General features: G+C 44.1%; 1 pseudogene; it reads right to left on the reverse strand.

Annotated features, from left to right (window-relative positions):
- Window positions 1-306: 306 nt before the first annotated feature.
- LOC148775160 (GDNF family receptor alpha-4 pseudogene) lies at window positions 307-738 on the reverse strand (annotated as a pseudogene).
- Between the last annotated feature and the right edge of the window lie 2,892 nt (window positions 739-3,630).

Consider the following 3,630-nt stretch of genomic DNA (forward strand, 5'->3'; position numbering starts at 1 on the left):
TCAAGGACAGGAAGCAATTTGCTAACGTTAGTTATGGGGTGCAGGTGTTTTATCATGATGGGTGGTGCCTAACTAGGAGGATGCCATAAAATGCTGGAGTACCAGAGGGAGTTTTGCCTACAAGTCTGTTCAGATGTTGTCCTTGGAGCATGATAAAAAGTGTCCAGATCTGCAAAGAGCAGTAGAGCAAGAGCAGTGGGCCAGCTTAGAAGACAAGTCAGTCCCTTTTCAGTGGGGCAGTAGGCCACTAATGAGGTCCAATATCCCAGGCAGGGTGAGACAGTTGTCCAAGGTCTGCTGTCAAAGTCAGAACAGGGACTGGAGAGCCAGAACAAGAAGCATGGAGAGCAGGGAGTTCCCCTCCAGGGGCGCATCTGCAGTAGACACCTGCAGGAGACTCTTCTCAGGATCCTGGTGGGAGTCCAGTTGTTTAGGTAGGATCGGGGGCCACCCACCGTCAAAGGTCTGTATGGCACTGTCCAAGCAGAGGTTCCTCTTAAAGAGCCCCCGGAAGACTTCGCACTCCTCACGCCGATTTCCGCTGGCTCTGCAGTCGCACCAGGGCTCCACGCGCGCGGTTGCGTTGTCCACGTAGTTGGGCGTGATGGCTGTGCCCACGAGGCCGGCATAGGCGCGCAGGCAACTGGGGGTCTGGTCTCGGAGGCAGCCGTCAGGGTTGCTGGCTGTGGTCGCGCAGGAGGCCTGGAAGGCCAGCTCAGAAAGGTTTAATCTGGCCATCTCTTGGTCCAGTCAAGTTACATGAAATTGACCATCATAAAGTCCCAACCTCTTGAGACTGCAGCTCCCCAGGGCTTACTTTAGGGTTTATCGACTAATTCCTCTGGTGATCTTACCCAGCATCATGGTTTTAAATGCCATCTCTATGCTGATAATCCTTCAAATTTATATCCTCAGCCCAGACTGCTCCTGAAATCCAGATTCCAGTATTAAGAATCTAATAATCTAATTATTAATCATTAATTAATACATGAATCTGGATTTTAGGAGCACTCTGGGCTGAGGATATAAATTTGAAGAATCTGCCTGCAATGCAGGAGACCCAGGTTGGATCTCTGGGTTTGGAAGATCCCCAGGAGAAGGGAATGGCAATCTACTCCAGTATTCTTGCCTGGAAAATTCCATGGACAGAGGAGCCTAGTGGGCTACAGTACATGGAATTGCGAAGAGTCAGACACGACTGAGTGACTAACACACTCCCAGACCACCATATTCAAAATTCCAACTCACCTGGTGCTTCCTCTGCCACTTCTATTCTTACTCTTACTATTTTTAAATTTTTAATTGGAGAATAATTGCTTTACAATGTTGTGTTGGTTTCTGCCATACAACAATATGAATCAGCCATGGGTATACATTTATCCAGGAACCTCCCTCCCATCTGCACCCCATGCCACCCGTCTAGGCTGTCACAGGGCACCAGGTTGAGCTCCCTGTGTTATACAGCAACTTCCCACTAGCTATCTATTTTATCCATGGTAGTGTTTATATTTTAGTGCTACTCTTTCAATTCATCCACCCTCTCCTTTCTCCACTGTTTCCACAAGTCTGTTTTCCATGCCTGTGTGTCTATTCCTACCCTGCAAATAGGTTCATCAGTACTATTTTTTTTAGATTCCATATATATGCTTTAATATATGATGTTTGCTTTTCTCTTGCTGACTTACTTCACTCTCTATAACAGGCTCTGGTTCATCCACCTTACTAGAACTGACTCAAATTTTTTCCTTTTTATGGCTGAGGAACATTCCACTGTATGTACCACAACTTCTTTATCCATTCATCCGTCGGTGAACATCAAAGTTGCTTCCATGTCCTGGTGATTGTAAATAGTGCTGTAATCAACATTGGGGTACATGCATCATTTTGAATTGTGAGTTTCTCAGAGCATATGCCTAGTAGTAATTGCCCTTTTTTTCTGTCTTATCATTTTTAAATGTCTCTTCCCATACATTTATCATCTCCTAACATATAATTCCATTATTTTTAAATACTTCTTTCTGTCTTCTCCCACTGGAACATAAATTCAATGGGGGCAGGTATTATTTTGTTCAATAATATGTTCCTAGAGCAGTGCTCAGCTCACATAGTAGGTACTTGATATTTTTTGAACAAAGAAACAAACAGAAAAAAGATCCTGGAACTTGCTCAGAAAAAAACTAGAAATAAAGCTACCACAAGGGGTATCCCTTCCCACCCTTTCCCCTCCTTGATTCTACTCTTAACTGGTTGTGTGATCTTAGCCAAGTCACTTAATCCCTGTTCCAGAGCTAACAGAACTTTCTGTAATGATAGTCATGCTATCTTAACACCCAATATGGTAGCCACCAGTCACATGAAGCTATTGAATGCCTAAAATATGACTAGTGCAAGGAACTGAATTTTATATTTTATGTAATTTTAATAAATTTATGTGTAAGTAGCCACGTGTGGCTAGAGGCTACCCAATTGGAGTGACTAAGTGTGTTCTCTCATCTGACTGAGGATAAGGTGATGTGTGTTAAGTCCCCAGCTGGCAAGGACAGGTGCTCCAGGCATGCTCCCCCCACCCCACGCTGCTGCAGCGGACACAAGGGGAGGAAACTGACTTCCACATCAATAGCAGAGCCCTCTGACTAGGTGGGGAGAGGGACATGAGCACACTTACAAGGGTGGACTCGGAGAAAGAACACCCACAGGGGCTTTATAAAGAAGTGAATGCAATAAAAGATGGCCTTGTTGGGGTCCAGGGCAGTTTCCCCCAAAATGTGCCTCAATAGTATATGGGTTATCTTGAACTAAAATTACTTAAGGGGCCAGTGCAAGAGGAATACTCTGACCTTCCTTTCTGTTTGACCCTAAAAGCAGGAAATAAACCTCTCATGTAAAAGGACACCCTTATGGTCAGAGAGAGAATTCAGGCTGAGAAGCCTATATAAAAAAATCTTGGTGTTTTTTTTAATTTACTTCTTGGAGTCCAAACTCTGTTTAGATTTTCTAATTGAGCACCCAAAACCTAAATTTATTTGTTCTGTCCACTCCTCACAAATGTGTTGTTTCTTGGTCTAAAAAGTATAAAAACTTCCTGCTTTGGTCCCATTTCCATGACACCTTCACACGCATGAATCAAAATTTCATCTGTTCATCTGTCTGGCATCAATTTTTTTTATTAATCCAGTCACCAGAACTCAAGAGGGATAGAGGAGGAAATTTCCTCCTCCCCAACAGCACCTGAGGACATTTCTCAGAGGTGGACTCGGATGATCACCTCTTTGATGCTTTCAGGCTCTTCACAAGAGCCCTTGGGAGTCCTTAGAGGTGCTTTGGGGTGTCTTGAGCATGGGATCTGAGCAGTATTCTTCTCCTCCCTAACTAGGTCACTTTGCACTTGGCTGCTTTTTCAGTTAAGTGTCTTCTGTTAAAGTTTGAAGTTCACTTAAACCTCCAAGAAGCAAATTTTGAAAATGCTGTTCATAAATGTGAAATACAGTCCAGTCCCAGCCCAGAAGACAGGACGCAGCTACAAAAGAACATAAAACTAGTGTGCCCCAGCTGAGCTTTGAAAATCCAAACCCCTCAGAGTTCTCTGGAACCCAGATCTTTAAATTCACAGAGGCCTGGACTTTTCATTCA

Source organism: Moschus berezovskii, chromosome 17, assembly GCF_049115385.1.
Source record: "Moschus berezovskii isolate FMDL1 chromosome 17, NW_MosBer_1.0, whole genome shotgun sequence".
NCBI lineage: Eukaryota > Metazoa > Chordata > Mammalia > Artiodactyla > Moschidae > Moschus > Moschus berezovskii.